Raw genomic sequence first — 19460 nt, forward strand, 5'->3', positions numbered from 1 at the left:
TGATCAGAAGACTGCAAGTATCACTCCTGGATTATTTTTCTTTTGCAGGCCACATGCTTTTCCTTTCTTATTCAAGGTATTGGAAGCACAGCATGGTAAACTCTCTTTGCAATCCTTGATTCCTTACCAGCCAAGTGTGCAAATACCCCATTTTCACCTACTTTTTAGAGGACTTGGTTTGTGTAGCTCCAAATACCTCTTTAAAGTGAAATAAAGTTCTGTAAAGATGGAGTCTCTCTTGCTGCACACTTAACATCTAAAGCCCAACAGAGTGATCTGTTACTTGGAGAGGCAGTGGATCCGGTGGAAAAAACGTGATCTCATCACTAAAGGCTTCAGAATTAATATTCATAAGCAGAGCAGAAAGGGTATTAGTCAAACTGAAGTTGCATACACAGGCTTAAATGTAGTACTTCCTCCATTATCCCATCACATTGTTCTAACTAGATTTCAATATAAATGCTGGAACTAGAAATGAAATGACCAGTACTCTTAGCAGAACTGATATTGATTCACTGCAAAATACATTAGTTGTGACCAATAAAGTCAGATTATTTCACTGGACTTACTTTGGGTTTACTCTAGTGTAACCCAGAATAGACTGTGTTTTAGAAGGTATGGAAAAAAGTTACACTTTAAATAAATAAATCTCCCCTATTTCAATTTTTATTAGCTTCTGTTTCTCTTGTGCCTTTCCATTTTTATATTTGTCATATATTGGAGCTTGGCTGGGTGAAAGCTTTAGTCTTCATTGTGTTACAGAGTTTTTATAAAGAGAAGATGATGTTTTTAAAAGAGCCAGGACAATACATGTAATTGTTTCTAGTGAACTTACTCTTGGCTCAATTTAGCCTTTAGAGTGACAAATAATTTTATCCAAGAGCATAGTGAATCTATATGGTATTGCCAAATTGAATAGTTTAAAAATTACGAGCCAGATCTTTAAAAAAATATTATGACATGGACTTCTAATTACGATGTTTAAGAGCGAACATATGTTCAACACATTTAGCTTAGGGTTCTGATTCCTGAGCCTTTGCAGTGTGCTCAGGTTATATTTTAAAGCTTTCTATCTACAACCATGAAAGTAAGAAAATTACTGCCTTTTTGTTTAGGTGAAACAAAAATGAGAGTTTCTCACACAATCACATTGCTCCAAGAGCTGGTACTTTGAGGAAAAATCCTCAAATATCAAAACCAGATGATAAAAATAGTGAGAATTGGCAATTTGTACGTCCTCAAAGGTGTCCAAGTTTTAGATATGCCCTTCTTACAAAAAAAAAGAACTTCCTGAAGTATATAAAAGATGCAAAGCTATACTTCAGTGATGATACCATTAGAAATAATTTCTCCTTTTCCAGGAAAGATGCAGATTGTCACCTTCTCTCTACAACTGCAGAAATGGGAGGCCCAGCTAAAGAAAAAAAAGTTCTGGTCTCAGCTGAGTTGGCAGTCTGTCACCACAGTATGGATTGGGAGTAACTCCAGGAAAGTTAGTGCAAATACCACAGCTTTCCACTTTGGATCCAAGATCAGAATGTTTCCTGATTCCTCAGAGAAACTGGAGGAGGGAGGGATACTGGGTTTTTGTTTTATGACTGTGTGTTATGTTCAACAGCCCAGGAGAGGTTTGGGGGCTCCTTCTGCTCTGGATTATGTTGGTTTAATTCTGCAGTGATTACTCAAGGACAAATTAGCATACCTCAGATAAGACTGAGGCCAAAGAAGAATTTAGCTTTTTGCAAATTTTAGTTCAGTACAAAAATAGCGTTAGGTTTTGTGCATTTGAACTCACCTCTGTCTGCAACAGGGGAGCATTTAAATCAGGACATGGAAGCAATTTTTTTAATGGCTAGAGCAGACACTGAAGACTGAACTAAGGAAAGGGGTACAGGATCACATATGAGCTCTTACCTCTCTGTGATATGAATCTAGGAAGAATAAAAAGTGAAGAACCCAGGAACTGCTGTGGTGTGACCCAGTTAATGGTGAAGTTCCATTGTCCCATCTCCCTAGGGATCCCAAGAATTCAGCTATTGCACTTGAGGCTGGACATGGCAGCCCCCTCTCCACAAACCCAGCAACATTTGTCTGCTATTATGAAAGTGAGAGGGTTGCACTCAGAACATTCTGGGCTGGCTTTGGCTACATCTGCTAAAATTACAGGAGGGCCTGGGTCTGCATGCAGTTTGACAACAGGTTCTCTTCTATTATTATCAGTTTTCATGAACAATTTATTTTAATTTATTTTATTTTATTTTATTTTATTTTATTTTATTTTATTTTATTTTAGTGCATTTACATGCACATCTCTATTTGCTTTGCAGAGTCCTTGTTTTCCACACTGGCAGCAGACTACCACCTGTGTCCTGTAAGCTGACCAGATGATCTCTCCATACATCTGCTGCTGCTCCAAGTGTCCTTTACAGAGTTGCAGCCTGAGCAGCTCTCCAGAGTTTTTGTCATGCGGGCAGAAGTGTTGCCACTCTTTTGTCCATTTTTCAGCAGGAAGAGGCCTGTGACTGATACACCATCCCATGGATACAGCAGGTGACCACTGCCAACAGCAGAAGCTCCCTCATTTCTTGTGTAAAACTTCAAGCTAGTTTGGCCAGACACACTCCTTTCCAATCCTCTGAAGGGTCCAAAGGAATTTTTCTAATACTTCTAGCTCAGACCTTTGCAGGGTCTGAGCTAGTATTCCACCATTTCTACAACAGGTCTTTCAGCCCCTGGAGGAGCAGGAGGGCCTTTTTCTATGGTTGGCATGGCTTGTGTGTGGGTTGGTGCCAAGATAACTTGTCTGTTATCCCTCCAGTATCAAAACAGCAGCCTCTACAGCATAATAGTTGAAGATGATATCCGATAGTTGAAGACCCATTGCCCAACAGGTCTGTTTGGCTTTCTCTTGCTGCTTGGACCTTGCTGTGGGTCTGCACCTGCAGTTTGAATAATCCTGCATGATTAATTGACTCAAAGTAGTTACCTTACCAGGGTAGGTCTCCTCCAAATGCCACACCTGAAAGATCCACAACTTGTTATAGCTATCTGGCAGCTGAATGGCATTGGCCTTCTTCAGACTTTGTCTGAGGCCTCCTCCTTCCTCATCCCTGCACTAACAGTTCTGCCACCCTACATCTCTCAGGTTCATTGGAAGCCAACTCTCCTTTTTCCTTCTCAGTTTTTCTCCCCAGTCTATGTGCTCCTGCATCATTACTCCTTCACGTTAATCATTGGAGCTGGGTTCTTTCTAGCACTCTTTAATTACTGTCTAGCTTACATATAACCCCTCATACTGCAATCATAGAGATAGTAAAGATTATGCAAATGCTGATTAGGATGTAACGTGGCTTGCAGAGCATTCATCTTAACTGGTGAGATGGGAGAAGAAAGGAAGTTGGATTCTTACAGGCTAGACTGACAGCATTTAGATTTTATTTTTTTAACTTGAAAACTGAACATCTTTGATACAGATACTAAGCAAGGAAAATACCTGAATAGACTCAGGCTTCCCTGAAGATACATTTAAATTAGATACCTGCTCTTGGGTCTCGCCTGTGCAACACATGGGTGTTGTTGAAACAGTCCGTTGTTTACATTGCAAGACAGCCACTCTCATCCTGATACCACTTGGAGCACTTTCTGTCACTTTCTCCACATGCACAGGGCAGAAACCTCCCCAGACCTTGTGATAAAAAATTATAGGCGAAAGGGTAATTATCCTAAATAGCAGCCAGTGAGCATTCTGATCTTCTGTCCACTCCTAATGCTGAAGACTCAAGTGGATAAGTAGAATCCAGCTAAGAGATAACTTCAGACGAAGAGCTGGGTAATTTTTATCTTTTTTTTGAGTTACCACATTATCATGAGGAAAGATGAATGGGACTTGGGAAACAGTGAATCTGAATTACCATTTACTGTGCAAGGTGAGAAAATTGCTAAGAATAGTGGGAAAAAAATGTTGCATAACAAGAGGCAGACCAACAAGGAACAACAAGCTTTATGGTAAAAAACAGAGAGAGAGAAGGACATGATACTGTCATAGAAGGGGGCACATGTCTTGGATCTAGCACTCGTGGATCTAATAGAGGGCTGGTTAAGACAGAGGCTGGCAGGCAATTGTTAATGCTATGGAGAAAGGCACAAAACTCTGTAAGAACTAGGTCTAGAATGGCACATCCTTCAGCAGCACAACAGTATTTCTGTCATAAATGCAGGGCAAGATCCATGCAATTTAATGAAGGGAATCAGGGGCAGCTTCACTGCGATCAGCTATAGCTCCCAAGGGAACAGTGGTGACAAGGGAAGTGCTGTTTTCCTCTAGGCTTCTAGAACAACGGTTCCTCAGCTGATGATGGCTCCTGACTGGATTCTTTCCAGGAATCTGCTGGCATTACCACGTAGCAAACACAGAGGTTCCATCTTGCGGTCATCTCTCGGGTAATGAAGCCAGGTAGGTCTGCCTGGGTCAGGCTCTGTGTGAAGTCAGGACAGTGTATTTCAGGGTTTGGAAAAACATCTTTGCAGACAGCTTACTTATAAAAAAAGAACACCCAGAGGCTCAAACACCCTTCAAAAATGCTCTGAAAACTCACTTTAGAATTTGCTAGAGTAGTGTCAATAAAAGGGGGAAAGAAAGCCTCTCAGTGGGAGCTACTGGAAAGAGATCTGTTCTGATGGCACTGGAGGCTAAGGCACACAGCTGAGCTGGAAGCCAGGAAAAGTGATGAGACTCAATGACCACCTCCCAGTCACCTCAAATGCTCAAATTGTTCCCAAGCCTGATTCACACAGGTTGATTTGTGTTCCCATGACTACATGCAGAAATGGTGAAAGTAAAAATAGTTACATCACCCTGAAGAAGCAGCTACTATTGATTATTGTTAAGAGCCAATAACAATTTCTAAAATAATTAACAATTCTCAGCATTGAAAGTATTCTTGTCTAGTCTTTCTGCCAATATTAGGTGAGGCTTTTTCTTCTTAAAAGCTGAGATGCTGAGATTCTTGATGGAGAAAGGATCCTGAGGATTTTTCAGGGGTAGATGTATCATTCAGAAAATGAGGGCACCTGGCAAGATCAATACAGCTGTTACATTCATGTCAGCCATTTACTTTGCCAGGTATTCAACAAAATCCTTGGGATTGTTAATTACACTCTAGTATAATAACTGATATTTTATGTCTGGGGAAAACTTCTGGCCCAAATCCTTGCTCCTGATAAAGCTGCTTTGAGCTGCTCAAAAGGCACAAAGCAGCCTTTAAGATGCTTGTATTGGTTATATTCAGACTCAGCTGTCTCAGGGAAATCTCCATATGGTAGAGAGCTGGTCTTGCTGAGTCTGCACTCTTCCCATCACGGCTCTGATTTTGGAGCCATACTGAGAGACAGACGTCCAGCTGAAGCCTGGCTGTGCTCTAGTAATCCCCTGCTGTGGAACTGTGTCATCCCTCTTTTTCCAGGTACAGCTTAGAGTTCACATGAACCACTTTTCCAGGCCTCTTTGGAAATCACTGACATGCACTCAAAAACTCCATTTGACTCCACAGTTAATTTGGCACAGGCACAATGGCAGCCTTGATGGCAGGGCAGCCTGGGGACCTCAATGGATTTTTGATAGTCTCAACAAGAGAGTAAGTAGGCCCTAGGATTATTGAGATGCATTTGTGATATGCCATACTAATATTTGTCAGTTGTGAAGCAGGTCTATAAACTGGCTTGGGAATTACAATCAGCTTGGAAGAAAGGAAAAATGTCACACAGCATACTCATAAAGGCATATATAACTAACTTCTGGAAGACTTGGGGAATGTGTCACCTCAAATGCTTGTCATTTAGACAGCCATCACTTTCTAGGAATTTCAAGCAGAAAAACACCACTTGGGCAGGGGAATTATTTTTATTTTCTTTAAGCAAGCAGGCTATCACATTAGACATTATTGCTCAGTAGCAGTTGAAATAAACCTCAGGGAATCTTTATCTCATGCAGAGGAAGCAGGAGATGAATGTGTATTCCCATGACACAGTTCCTCTTGTGCTGTGCTTCAGCAATAAAAAGGAATATCAATTTAATAATTTTATTATTCTGTTAATAAGCACCTTCAATCCAAAGCACAGGACGAGGAAGCTGCAAGTCAAGAAGCTGCCTCAGTGCCAGAAATGCAGAAACTGGGTCTTGCTAAGGCCAGCTCAGACCCACAATAGGTATCGATCAGGAACGAAACAGAACCACCTTCTGCAGAAACGGTGGAGAGGGCATGCGCAGCGCACAGGGATCACAGAGCTCAGCATTAGCATTATGTACAGAAGCAATGCCAAACTGCACCTGAAACAGCAGGGCTACTAGGGATGCACTGTATCATTACCAATTACAATAGTTCAGCTCAATGACGGTTAATTGCAATAAGCCAATTCAACCCAGAAACAATTGTTTGCTGCTCTCTTCCTCCCTCTCTCTCAGGTTTACTTTCAGCATTAAAAATAACCTGTTGATGCCGCTTATGGGAAGATAGGACTGGAAATGATTCCTCTCTAAAACAACACGAAGGCTGTTTCGTTTAGGAGGTCTCATAGAACACCTTTCCTGCAGCCCCCATTGATTGAGGTTATAAAAATGCTTTTCAGTATCAGGTAATCAACTTAAGAGCTGCAGTAAAAGACCGAAACTCCCAAGCACAGTATCACAGAAGACTATAACCAGTACCTCTGCAACAAGCTATTTACCAAATAAATCTACCAGAAGATTTTGAGAAAGTGGCAAGGGGAAAAAAAGGTAAAACAGTCCTTTGCCAGGCTCACCTGAGGGAAAAGGTTTCGTTTTGACCCAAATCTGGCAATCAATTCAACTGTATGACTGTGAACAAGATGCACCACAAACCACCTGATGATTTAATGTGATCAGTGTCCTTTCTACATCCTGTCTCTGACTGGTTTCCAGTGCTTCAGAGGCAATTGAAAAAACCCTCACAAGCCAAATGCAGATGGGGTAGAGGACCAGAAGCCCTGAAGCTTGGGAGTGGTTGAAATACACTGCCAAAGGTCAGCGGCTCAGTCCCCTTTAAATCCCCCTTAGAGACAGTGAAGTATTGTGCCCTGGTTTAAAATAATTTACATGCTTGTGCCTAGAGTACTATTTGTTCACTCCTGGAATGGTTAGAAAGCTTTCTAGTCTAAAAGTCTTTAAGACCAATTTGTAACCATACATTCTCATGCTAGTATAATTCGGTAATTAAAATAGTTTTCCTTCCTAGATATTTACTGTTCTAATGTATTTACAGTGAATCATCATGCTGTTTTGGCTTTGTTTGGCTAGCTAAGGCAGCCAAACTTGCTTCCTTGCAGCTCCCATTCAATACTACAGATACTCTGCTCCCTGCCACCCCAGTATTCCTCTTTGGCACCTGTGGTGACTTGAGTCAACCTTTTCTGATCATAAGTCACCAGAACTGGACATAATTTTCCAAACAAGGTTCTTTAGCTGTGCAGTGAAAAGCCATATTAATACTTCCCTATCTCTACTAAAAATACCCCCCTTTTTGCACCATAGATTCTCGTAAGCCTTTTCCACAGCTATTCCCACTGGCAGCTCAGAGTAATTTTCTCATGGAGGAATTCACCCGCACAGGAAGGTCAGATGAGGAGTCCTAAGGCTACCAGCATCACCACCTTTCTCTTTTCACTGGTGAGTGTTTTAGGCACAGGGTATGACTCCTGACCTTGAACAAATCCTTGCTATGACAACTTTCCTTTGCCAGCTTCTTTTAAATATATCTGGGTAAAAAATATTCTTTGGGTTCTGCAGTCCTGTCAGCCTCAGGAATTTCCTCTGTTTCTCTAAGTTTGGTGTTCTGTGATGCCAAGCAAAGATGTCTCTTGCAGTTTAACATAAACTGGATTAGTTGGTGATTGCTCAGTTCAAGATTAGTTTCAATACTACGGCTTTCTACAAGGTCCTTGCCACCTATTAATACTAAGCCTAGAACAGGATCCTCTTTCATGGACTCACTCCCTGTTTGCTTGAGGAACTGAGTTTCTGCAACACTCGAGAACATTGAAGCCCTATCATTTCCCAGTGGTATTTTCCCGTCTGTATCAGAGCAATTATAGTTTCCCATAATAACATGGTATTCTCTGTTCTATATCTTCCCCATAGTTTTTGGAGATAACTATTCCTGTCCAAGCTTGTTATAGATCACCACCTCAGTGGGTTTCCTTTTTAATTCTTTGCTCTCATGTTATTTTCCAATGTAATGACCTATTGTGTTATTTCTTCAAACCACTTTAAAATACAGTTACTCCATGGCCTTCACCGTTATTGCTGTTACCAACAGCCACCCCTCCAACAACTATATTCTATGCACTACTGCCAAGCAGAGGTGTGCAGCACATAGCAGCAGCATCGAGACACAGCGTTCCAGGCCCCAGTGAAAACATTGCTTATAACAGGAAATTCCAAACCAGTTAAAGGCAAGACATCGGTGACACATCTCGCCATACTAATTTTATTAGAAATCTTTAAAGTCTTGGAGTCGTGATATTAGCATAGGTGTTGGAACTACAGGCACTGACTTTTAAAAATTTTTTATTTTTTTTTTTTTCCTAGGGCAGAAGAGGACACACACACAACAGCAAAAAGAGCTGGAAAGAAGGAAATTGCAAGGTTGTCTGTCGTAGAAACTTATTTGCAGCCCCGCTGCTGGAGAAATCCAGGCTTGGTGCACGCCAATCCAGAGCTAAGCAATCTTGAGTAAGTGATGGGAATATTTAAGACCTCGGTCTCAGATGGTCTTTCTGATAGCAGGTTCACGGCATCGCTTCAAAAGGCGCAGTTTTCTTGACAGGGATGAGGGGGGTGGGGGGAAGAAAGGAAAGCAGAGAAGCGGGATGAGGAAAAAACCAGCACACAAGGCGGGAATTAGCAGAGCCAGCCAAGCTTCATATTTTAAGGGGCTTGTGAGGACACATCTGGAGCTGGAGACGTTTGGTTTTGCAGGGCAGGTTGGCGTGGGCGGTACAGAGATCCGAGGGATGAGGACGGACGCGGGTCAGGATGGATTTCGGGACGCGCGGAGATGCTGTAAGCGGCAACTATGACGCAAAGCCTGTCCGCTCAGGATCACGCATCCAACTGTTCCTCCCTAGCGATCCCTCGATAAACAACGTCTAAAAAGGACGGTGACCTCATTCCAGTGAAATTAGCCAAACACCACACATTTCTCCGTGTTCAGCTCCACGCATTCCTCAGAGCTTCCAGCTCTCCCGGCTCCCTGACCTACCAGCCCCACCGCTTCACCCGCAGCTCTAAAGCCCCCCTGGGCGGCAACTCCTCCAACCCACCCCAGCCCCGGGCTGATCCCCCCGGCTCCGGCTGAGACCCCCCGAAGCTCTCTGAGCCCCTCCCGCGCCACAGCCGGGATCTGCCCTGATCAGGACACCCCGCGATAAGCGCAGCCCGATTCAGTCATTTATTGAACCTGGCCGACCAAAGCGGCAGGTTCTATCGGGGGCCAGCGTCCCCCCTTCCCCCGCAGCACGGCCGCCCCCCGCAGCTCCGCAGCCCGGGAGGGAACACCCCGGCCGGTGACTCGGGGTTGCCCCCACGCCGGCCGCTCCCGCCGGCTCTGGCCCCTCCGAGGCGATTTGCCTCCCCGGGGGGTGAGCGGCTCCGGCGCCCTGCTCTTTTCCAGACTCTTCTCCCCCTCCCCTCCCTCCTCCCGCGGTTTTTCGTCCCTCTCCTTTTCCTCAGCGGCATTTTTGTTGGTTTTTAAATAAAAGCTATTGTTCTGTTTTAAACAGAGGCCATTGTTGTGCGAGACGACCCTTCGAGCGGGGTTGCTCGCACCTCCTTCGGGGCGGAGAGGGAAAAGCAAGCGGCTCCCAGCCCCTCTCTCCCGACTCCCCGCGCCCTGCCGCCCTCCCCAGCGCCCTTCCCCTCCTCGGCGCTCCCGCCCTTCCCTCCGTGCCCCAAAGGCCGGGCGCGGCAGCAACGCCCGCCCCCAGGCCGAGCCCCCGCTGCGGCGGGACCAGCCTCGGCGCGGCTCCCCCAGCACCATCCCCCGCCCCGAGCGGGACGCGCCGTTCCCCCACAGCCCACCCCGCGGCCCCCGCTCGGTCTGCAGCCGTGCCAGCAGGCGGGACGGGCTCTGCCTGCCGGGCGGGCGAGGAACGCGGGGCCCCTTCCCCCCGGCTTGTGCCCGGGGCTGGTGGCGGGAGGCGGGGGGGGCGGGTAACGGCGGCATCAGGTGCAGCCCGGGGGCCGGGCCTGCCTGGCCACCCTGCCCCGGCGGCCGCCTGCGCGCTGAGCGTCTTGGCCGGTCCCGCCCCTCGGTGTGTGTGAGGAGGAGCCGTGAGAGCAGCGGGCTTCGCCGGGGATTTCCAGCCTGAGCGGGCGGGAGAGGAAGTGTGGGGCGGGGGGAGACGGCGCAGAACAGCAGGGACTTTCCGTCGGGCTGGCGGTCGCCTTTGCCGGGCTCCAGCTGCCTCCCGCCGCCCCGCTCCCCTCGCACGCTCGCAGGTAGGGCGGCCGCGGGGCTCGGCGTGCCCCGGGCAGCGGCGGGGGGGGAGGGGGAGCGGGAGCAGCACTTCGCTGCCGCCGTGGCGGCGGCTCCGGCTCAGGGCTCCGGCACCGGCCGGGCTCGTCTGCCCGCAGACGGGCTGCCGAGGCACAGGGAAGGGGCTGGGCAGGCGGCCAGAGCCTGGGGGGGCGAGGAGGTGCTGCCGCGGAGCCGGCGGGGGGCGAGGCGGCTGCTCGGCGCTGATACCAGGCATCTGCTAGCAGGCGGGGGCCGAGCGCGCTTCGCCCGCAGCCTGTTGCCGGGACCTCGGCGGCGGCTGGTGCCCGGGGATAGATCAGCCTTCGGTGGGGGCTGCGTGGACTCCGCTTGCCCAGACGCTCTCACCCTCCAAGGGCTTTGCAGGTGCTCCCTTTTCACTTATTTCTGCCTCTCTCTACGCCCCCCCACCCCCCTCCTCTCCGTCCCCTCGCACGTTCTCCCCCCTCTGCCCCGGCGTGTGTGTGTGTGTGTGTGTGCGTGCCGGGGAGGGATGGGGAGGCCGGCAGGAGCGGAGCCGTGCGGCGGCAGCGCTTGCGGCGTTGGATGTGTCGTTTGAATGCAGAAGCCTCGCTCCGCTGCTGGCTCCCTCCGTATGCAGCGCGGGGGGCGGGCCGACGGCCTTTAAAGGGGCACTGCCGGCAGCCGCCGCGCCGGTGCCGAGCGCCGGGCCCCCCGCAGCTCCCCGCCCGCCCAGCCTGCCCTGCCTGCCCTGCTGCTGCGGCGGCGGCTCCGGCTCCCCGGCCATGGGGACCGCGGCGGTGGCCGCCGGGGAGAATCCTTCGCCGTCGGTGCGGAGCTGCCCCTGGTCGGTGCGGAAGGAGTTATATTTTCATCGAGTCTGTCTGCCTAGCACGGCCCTGCGCTAGGAGCCCGTCTGCCTGGCGTGAGCTGAGAGAAAAGTGTTTTTTGTTTCCACGCCATTCATTTTGTGCGCTGTTTCGCAGCGTTCTCGTTTTAGTGCGTTTAGAGTCGTTACCGCGCTGTAGGTTAGAGAAAATACCGAGTGTTTAAAAGTTTATACTGAGTCATTCCTCTGCAGATGAACCTATGACTGACTCATAATCTGAGAACCGCAGTGGCTTGTAAAATAGGAAGGTAAGGCATTTACGTCTCGATTTATGTGTATTTTCAAGTGTGGAAGATCTGAATTGTCTGCGGAAAATCAAGAGAAATGGTGTTAGTGCGAAGAGGCAGAATGTAATGTTTTGCTGATCTGAGCTTGTGTGTAAGACGAAGGGCTGTGTGCACCTCTGTGTGGATCTTTACCAGGCACTAGGACGTTTTTCATGTTTTTCTGTTTCTGTGGTAGTAAAATGTGGGAAGTTCCAATGGCACAATTTTAAATTTGCTGTTTCCTTGGGTTGGTGACTTCTCTAGCTCGTCAAGGTCTGACTGAGCCTGTGTATTGTAATTAATGCAGTTTTTATTTCTTCAGTAGAACTGGGTGTTTTTCCTTGCAGGTTTTGTCCCATACAGTGCATGTTAGCATTATAACCTGAACTTGCATTCATAGACCAAAAAGGAGGTTAGTGTTTGATATGAAGATGTGCTAGTGGTATTTAGCTTAGAAAATGTAATCAGTATACTTAGAAATAGCTGGTAAAAATCCATATTTAAAACAGCTACTGATTTGCATAGAAGCCTGCATTTAAAGGCTATGCTGATTGATAGGGTTGGAATCAAAGAGTTCATAACATACACCATATGTTATCCTTTAAAATGAGCCATTTGGCCGAAAGTGTCTATAAATGGATTAATATAGATGTAAATGTGATTTATTGTGATTAGGGAGAGGTGTTTTTTTGTTTGTTTTAAGACGAGAAATACTTAACATTTGAACTGCATCAGAGATTTTTATGGCTGGACTGGGAAACCCCTTGTCATAAAGCTTGATAACGGAAACGTTGATGTATCATGAGTTTGGGCATTGCAAGCAGACAGCACTGTGAGGCTATAGAAGTTGCTTTGTTCCAGTGTGAAAATAGTAGGTGTTTTACTGAAATACAGCTTGATAAGAAGCTTTCAATAATAGCTGCACCTAGAATATAGAAACGTAAAGTGCATTCAGTCGCACAGCAAATTAATTCTGGGTGCTAATTAACTCAGTTTTCATCCTTTCCTGAAGTCCTTCTGCAATTAAGTTTCATGATACCAATTTTGAGAAGCTATTCTTGTATGGATTCAGAGAATTTGATCATCATGTCAGCATATTTACTGTTCCTTGGAAGACTGGAAGATGGCAGAGGTTAGCATCAATCACAACACATTCTTAATTCTAGGTCCATGCTAATACACCTTGCCTTCTAAATAATTTCAAGATACTGTGTTGTTGTAGTTCTTTTTACTGTTCTTGTCCATGATGGAGAGTTTTAAGTGAGAGAAGAGGAACATGTATTTTCAATACTGAAGGCCAGTTGTTCTATTAGTAGATATAGCAATGCTGAAAATAAGAAAAGCCAGATACCTTGATTTCTAACTTCTCTGGTTAAAACTCTGGAACATAAATACATCGATAAGTAGATGATCATAGTTCTGCTGATGAAGAGCCAGTTTAAAAATAGCAATGACTTAAATCTTCTCCAGTATCCTAAACTGACTTTGTATTAAAAAATATTGCAAGAATAACCTGTTTTGATCTCTGATATCTTAGATGATGCAAGAACTAGTTTGCATTAGTTTTTTTATTATAATAGTGTTTCTTAATTGAAGGTGCTGAATCTTAATGATGTCTGAAGACTGCTCATTACATGTTGGTTTCAGATGTCTGTGCTCTTCTGCACAGTTCCTTTAAAGAATTGCCAAGACTTCTTTTTTTTTTTTTTCATGCCTGTGGGTGGGTACTTTCTGAATGTGATGCTTGTATTTGAAACCTCCTGGCATTTTTGGCATATGGCTCAGGAACACCAAAAGTGGTGTGAGAGAGTAAAATTGGAGATTTCAAGATGCGGTATGGGGAAAGAAAAAAGCCAAAGGAGGGAGATTTGTGTGGTTTTTCTGCAACAGAATAATGGTGTGATTGTCACACGGGAGATAGTGTTCTAGTCACTCTACGTTTTACCTTTTTCATCCGTGGTGATGAAGTGGTGATATGGAAACTACAGCAATGAAGGGCTTGCAAAGATAATATAACTGGTCTCCCAACTGCCTGCTGGAAGCCCAGACCCTCATAAATGGATAGTTTAAAGTCAGTATATGTTTGTTTTGAGAAATAGCAAACACTTCAGTTTTTTATGCCTTTTTTTTTTTTTTTAGGTAGGAACAGAAAGAACTAGAGAATTGGGAGGAAAGGGGGGCAACTTAATATGAAGATCAATAGGTATCTGCAAAGTAGGAAGGGCTATTCTCTTCTAATGGCAAATAGGAGAAAAGGAAATAAAGACAGAAAAAGCCCCTAGAAAATCAGTATGGAAACTATACTGTAGAAAGATCTTAAAACTTAGGAAGAAAATAAGGAAAAATATTATTTGGTATTGGGAATTGTTTTATATGTATATAACTATACATAGAGAGAGTCTTTGAGGGTGTTTTTTGTTTTCTTCCTGGAGATCTTTTTTGTTTGAGCACGGACAGAAAAATATTGTTGCCACTGTGACTTCAATTGATACTGACTGTTGGTTTTGTAACTAGTTTAACAGGGTGAGTGTCTCTAAAATTATATACAACAACTGTAGGTCACTAATCCTCTCCGCCCCCAAAAAATGTTAAGCCTTTGATTTCCATGCTGCTGTTGTTCCCTGCTGCTTTACTCTGCAGGTGTAAAGTGTGATTTTAGTATAATTCCAAGTTCTGCAGTTCATCTAGTCAAGGGAAATGAAGTCTCGACATGTTTGTGGATGCAGAAGTTCAGTATTGGTTATGTGTGATGGCTGCCATCCCTGGCTCCCTCCTTGTGCTGAAAATTGGGATGTTGTATGCTTTGACATAATTTTTTTTTTTTTACATGAATGAATTTTTGCAAATTGCAGGCATTAGAACTTCAATGGGCATAGCAGGAACTCTTTAAGTCAGAATATTTCATAGTTCCAATGCTACTTTATATAGTTTCATAAAATGAACATTTATGAAATAGATTTCTCTGATGTATAGGGGAAACATTCTGTAGATTGTTTAGAATTATAAAACTTGCTGATAATTCTCTAGCATAATTTAAATACTCTGAAGTTAATAGATCCTTGCACATGGAATTTACGTAGAGAATGCTTCAGTCAAAAATATTAGGGAAAGATGAAAACTTATGAAACTTCTATTTTACCTGCTTTAAAGATGACTGTGTCGAAGCTCATAATTAGAAACGTTTAATTTTTGGAGTAACACTGAACTTTTGTCTGATTTTTGTGATTCCTGCATTAATACAAAAGTCATCTTTTTGTAAATAAAGTAAGATATGCCCATTCAAAACAAGCTCAAAAGGCCATGACTCTTTACAGCTTTCTTAGGCATCCAGCAAAAAGAGTTACTTTGATTTGGTCTGTCTCAAAGTGTGTTGCAGATGCCACTGTGAGATAAGAAGTGCCTTCCTGGCTGCCACTTCATTCCTTCAAACTTTGACATCTATCAAGAAAGACAAGATGGTCCATTGAACATAACCAGTTTAACATCTAGGGGACCTGGAGGCTGTTGGGTTTTTTTTGTTTTGTTTTTCATTCCTGTAGATGCAGGTACTGGAAGTCATTCAGCTAGGACTGATCCAACAAGGGGCTTTGATGTTGCAGTGCTGAGTGATGTGACATCATGCTCAAGTCCCAGGAGCAGAAGGGGGATTCCAGTCCAAGTTTCCTACTTCCCTGGGGAGTGTTCTCATCATCAAGCCACAGGCCACTTAAGAGTAGTGTCACTTCCTCCTCTTGAAACTCTTCTGCTATGCCAGGAATCATCAAAAGTCTGTGTCCCTGAGAAACAGAGCAGGAGGAGGCATGATGTCTCAGACAAGTGGTTAGGACAGTTGCCAGGATGGAGAAAGACATGAGAGTCTGCTGATGCTTCTTCCACTGCTGTTTTGTTTATTGTTTTCTGGTGCATTTGAAATTGATGTTGAGATGCTTGCTGAGGCCATCACCCTTGTTGAGACAGATGTTTCCTTAAGCATAGATGATGGGCTGGAGAAGAGTTCTGATACGTGGGTGCTGCTACAGTTAGGTGGTAGCTGACTAAGAATTCTGAGAATAACTTTGATACAGCTAGTGGCTTATGTGAGTCTGGCTCCATACACAGATGATTTTCCTGATCTCCAATAAAATAGGAATAGTGGTGCTTTCCCACCATCTGAGGACATAAAAATCATGAGGTGCTGAGACCCAGCAGGGCAGTTCAAGCTTCATCTGTTGATAAATTAAATGAATTGTAAGTGCTGTGTTGAGACATCCTGCCCTGCCTCCTCTGCAGTGCTGTACCACTCTGCACCATCAGCCTCGTGGGACAGGAAACAGTATTTGCTTCATGCTCTTCCCGTGTTGCACACAGCTAACATGCAGTGCTGTGTGAAGCTCAGTCTACATGACAGAGTTTGTTGGTGGTCTCTGTTCTTGTACTTGTTCCCAACTTTATGCTTTGGATGTTCTAGAAAAGTAACAGGTTTTTCTTACCTGTGAAATGTGCCTAAAATAACTTCAGAACAGCTCGGAAACCAATGTGAATGGATTGTGTTTTGTATGCTCATCCATATACTCGAGAGAGATAGATAATTAGAACAATTATTAGAGGTTTTTATAAAGGGGGTGTTGTGTACTGTACCTGTTTGACTGTGCCCTCTCTCTGTCTTTTCACAGAGAGGAACCTTTTGAGAATAGGCTTCCTTGAGTGTTGTGGCTTCTGTTTATTTAATGACTTGCAGATGCAAGTCAATTTTACATAGGAAGTGTAGCTTTATAATTTTAATTTAACTTGTTTCAGTCTCCTTTAAACCATCCCAAGTGACTCCTCTTCCTGTGTTTTATACCCTGCAGCTGTTAACGGAACACTCTTGTCTATGCTGTGCTTCTCTTCCATCTTAAGTTGTTTGGCCAAACAATAGAAATGCTTTTAATTTCTCAAGCTGGTTCTTCTGATTATTGGAAGTGGGTTATTGTGAACTGTTTTTGGTCAGATCTTTTGTAATTGTAAGTTATTAAGGGATGGCATTTATTCCAAGGTGGTTTCATCCTTGCACTTGAGCATTTTGCTCCTGCCCTTAACTTCCATTTACATCACTTTTCCCTTGAAATACTCTTTTTCCATGCTTGTACTTACTTTCATGCTTCTGGCTAGTACTTTTTTTCTGCAAATCCACTTTTGTTTGACCTCTCTGTAGCCACCTGCTTCTTTGCTTCCCTACTCACCCCACCTCCCACTCCAGGTGAGTTAACAGGTTCCTCTGTTCCAGGTCACTAAAGACAGTCCACAGTGTACCTGACTATTGTCTGAAGTACATGTGTTTAAATCTACACTTGCTCTCTTCATTACATCCTTTTCACTGTCCTCTTTCCTATTCAGCACAACATCCATTGACAGAGGAGCATTGTGCTTTTGACTGGGAATGTTTTTATTGTTATGACTGTTGTGGTTGAACCTGATTACCAGTTAGTTCTACATTCAATAGGTGCCAAAGGTAAAGTGCTTGTGGTTGTAAAATGACACATTCTCAAAATGCTACCATTTGGCTGACAGTTTGAATAGAAGGCAGTTGGATACCTAAATAAATGAAAGCTTCTGGTTTGTGTATGTGTATCTCTTAGCACTTTGGGAACCCTTTGATGCAGTGGTATTTTCATTGCCTTCCAAAACTCAACATTTTGGGGAAGGTGGGGAAAAGGATTAGAGTTAGCATCGTTGGAAGTTAGTATTATGTAGTACTACTTGAAGTAAGTGGTATGTTCTCTGTTTTCCATCAGAAGTTGAATCATGTTTCTATCTACAGAGCCTGAGCATGCTGTATTTCAGATTAGTAAATATGTCTTACTGCTTACCCATGGCATCGATACGTAATGGAAATACCAGTGGATCCTGTGTTGTAGTTCTGCTTGTAGATACAGCTGTTGTATTGCTTACACTGTTTGCAGGGTGGGTTGTTTTTTTTGTGTGTCTGGGTTATGACAAGGTATTTTGACACTTTTTTCGAGCATATGCTGAAGAATGCTCTTGGCAGTCTCTAGGAAGATTTAACAAGTTTATTGCTATTTGTGTTGAACTTGATCAGCTATTTTTTTAAATACCTAGGCCCATAAATTTCCTTTATTCCTCTTTCATTCTTACAAATTCCTGAAAACTTTGCTTTCATTTTGAAAATGATTATTTAGACACACAACTTTCAGTATTTTGGCCAGTAAGGTTTTGAGGGAGTTTTGGAGGATTTTACTCTGTTTGTTGTTTGTGTGTGGATTTTTGATGGGATTTTTTTGTTTGATTGATTTTTGTTGAGTTTTTAATAGAGATTTAGGACAAGCAAAGAAATATCTACCCACTGCATTCTGAGTATTTTTGCTGAAAATAGATGAGGAAGAAATGTAGAATTCTCCTGCTTGTGTAAATAAAGGTGTCAGTATGATGATAACATTTCACAGAATTATTTGCTAAGACTTCTTTTTTTTTTTTTTAAATGATCTCTCAGTGTATTAGTTGACTGTTCTGAATTAGGGCAGATAGACTTTGAAAGTCCTTTGAACTATACATAAAAAGCTGTTATTCTAGAACAAGAGGGTCCATATGCTGAGTTAAATGGAAAAATTCAAAGAAGCTGAACCTTTACTTGCAATTTCTGGTTTATATAAAGAACAAGGAGAACAAAATGCAGTGAGGAAAAAAATGGTACTTCTTATAGATCCATTTCATACATGACAGAAGTTGTGTTTGTTTGCATGAGAAAATGTTAATGAGATCAATAGTGGAAGTTGCTAGCAGCCATCATGCTACATTCTTTATTGTTGCTTATGATAATTTGCTATCAATCTCCCATTGTAGCTGAGGTACAACCTGAGGTGTTGGAATGCTTAACTGCATCTTACAGGTGTAGTTAGTGACTTCTGTTGCTATGGTTAAGGTCCAGGTTTGTCAATATTTCTTACACTTCAGAGGTACTGACATCTCTGTTTTGTTTGCAGAGGGAATGTTTAAACAGGCTTAAGGTAGCTGTAGTTTTAAACTGGCATTGTTTCTTCACAGTTACTGTTAAAAAAAACCCAAAATAATGCATTTCTGCCTAAAATCTTATATTCTGGTTAAACAAACCTACTGTTGTACTTAATAAATCTGTATGGGAGTGTAACGTCTGTGGGGAGAAGAGGACTGTCTGATTGTTGTCTATGGAGAAATTATTTGGCTTCTGTTGTGGTTAATCAGTTTTTATAGAGTATTAAATAGGCTATGTGTTAAAGTATCAGATGTTAACACCTCCAAAATGAAATGTTTGACATGTTAAAGGAGGAGAAGAATTGCTGAGCTCTCCATTAGATGGTGCTGCTGGGATTGAAATATTTATATATCTAATGGAAGCAGGTTACTGCCTACAGCTGTTTTCATGGCTGTATTTTTTTCTTTTTTAATTGTAAAAGGTCTTTTCTTTATTAAAATATTTTCCAAAATCAGGAATACTTGCTAATATAGGGATTGTTGGTTTTTTTCTTCAGTTTAAAATGGATAGATGCGATACTAAATAGGCTTTCTCCATGAGAAGGAGGTATGGAAGAAATAAATAATACACTTTTTGCATGGGTGATTTAGATTTTAGCATCTGCCTCTGCTGTAGCTCTCATCTGTTGACTCTGTCTTATATTCATGACCTACTGTCACATAGACGGGGATACTGCTGTATTAACAAAATTTGGTGTCAAGAAATGGCTTGATTTAAAAATCCAGAAATTCATTAGACTGACCATTATAGCAATAACACCCTTATGAATCTAGTATCTGAGTTCCTGTCTTCTTGTTAACCCCTGT

At 43.5% G+C, this 19460-nt stretch overlaps 1 protein-coding gene and 1 long non-coding RNA gene across 6 annotated transcripts in view; both read left to right on the forward strand.

Moving 5' to 3' along the window:
- The first annotated feature begins 7519 nt into the window (after positions 1-7519).
- Positions 7520-9590, forward strand: LOC127385640 (uncharacterized). The gene is made up of 3 exons (XR_007889716.1): positions 7520-7681; positions 8603-8746; positions 8993-9590. It is a non-coding gene; the product is annotated as an uncharacterized LOC127385640 (long non-coding RNA).
- An 828-nt stretch (positions 9591-10418) lies between these two features.
- TRAF3 (TNF receptor associated factor 3) overlaps positions 10419-19460 on the forward strand; it is a 67239-nt gene continuing 58197 nt past the window's right edge. Inside the window, exons 1-2 of one of the 5 annotated variants that reach the window (XM_051622419.1) lie at positions 10422-10513; positions 11593-11648. The gene's annotated coding sequence lies outside the window, so the exon portion shown is untranslated. Of the gene's footprint in view, positions 10514-10838; positions 10917-11592; positions 11649-19460 lie in introns of those variants that run through there. The other 4 variants (XM_051622421.1, XM_051622423.1, XM_051622424.1 and 1 more) reach the window with 4 other exon arrangements.

The sequence above is a fragment of the Apus apus genome, chromosome 5, assembly GCF_020740795.1.
Source record: "Apus apus isolate bApuApu2 chromosome 5, bApuApu2.pri.cur, whole genome shotgun sequence".
Taxonomy (NCBI): domain Eukaryota; kingdom Metazoa; phylum Chordata; class Aves; order Apodiformes; family Apodidae; genus Apus; species Apus apus.